Consider the following 1,362-nt stretch of genomic DNA (forward strand, 5'->3'; position numbering starts at 1 on the left):
TAAATGAAATCACAAAGAAAGCAGGAACTATTAAATGTTTAAAATTAATCACTCTTAATAATAATAACTTAATAATTTTGCGTATAATTAGGCATTGATAGTTGTAAGTCTCACAATTTTAACGACGAATTAATTCTTGAGGAGTTAATTATCAGAGAGATTAGCACGCACACTTATTTTTTACAAAATTTATATTGATAATTAATGTTAATACTGAGTAGTACAAAATCATAAAACAATAATAATTATACATAATTTTTGTTAACTGATGAAATGTTCACGATTTATTCATTTGGCCACACACAAGTCGGTTTGCACAATCGTCAGAATTCAGTGAACTCCAGAAATATGACCTGCAGAACACGTAAACGAAGATACAAATTTCTCCGACATTCCGACAATATTCCGTTGGTCCTCGATAAAATTTGCACGTTCGTTATACGAATATCACGATAGTAAAGACCACGACGAGCAAATAGGAGACGAGACGTGGAGCAGGATATATCGTGAGAGAGTGTTGGAGCTTTCCACCTTCACTGGCAGCCGTTCTGCCTTGGAATGTGCCTTTGCCCCCTGTTCTCCCCTCTTGAGTCTCTAGAGGGGCCCCAAGGGCCCTGACTGTTACACGGCATCCGTCTCTCCCTACCAGTCCCAGTCGTGCCGGTACCAGCCGATTCGGTTGAATCGACCGCGTGTTAGGCCCACCCACTCTCGCAAGTCTCCAGCTAACTCAATAGGTAGGGAAGAGAACGTTCAGCTCAGTTATTAAAGCAGATTTTCAGAAGCACATTAATTTCTCGTTGGTTTCATTATTGAATATGATAAGCAATCGTCTTTTTGGCAAATATTTATATTATACCTTCTCAGTCATGCGTAAAAACTGACTGTTTCATCAATATGAAAAATGACAGATTTAAAATTTTTCTTAACTGTTATGAATAAATTTATTTATTTTGTAAAAATTAAATATAACATTAAATTTATGTTTAAATTTAATATAAATGATCAACAAATATTTTTCAAATAAAAATATAAAACTTTTCTGTATTATTATTAGGATAGTATTCTTGGAAAAAATGTATCAATATACTGAGTTAATTAGTATATTGAAAGACTTTTTTTATAGATATTTATTAAAATGTAGTAATGATATTTGAAAAGAATATAAATATATTTAAATTTTTTTATATTAAAATTTTTTAATTTTTAATTAATAAAATTTTTTAAGATAAAACAGAAGCAAATAATAATGGTTATGTTTTTATGATTGTGTTAGATTATAAAAAAAAATTAAAAGGTATAATTTTCAGGAAAGTAAAATAAAATTTAATACATTTTTATTCTTCCGTTTGTTGTATTTAT

Source organism: Acromyrmex echinatior, chromosome 15 (genome assembly GCF_024713525.1).
Source record: "Acromyrmex echinatior isolate Ae372 chromosome 15, ASM2471352v2, whole genome shotgun sequence".
In the NCBI taxonomy this organism is placed as follows: domain Eukaryota; kingdom Metazoa; phylum Arthropoda; class Insecta; order Hymenoptera; family Formicidae; genus Acromyrmex; species Acromyrmex echinatior.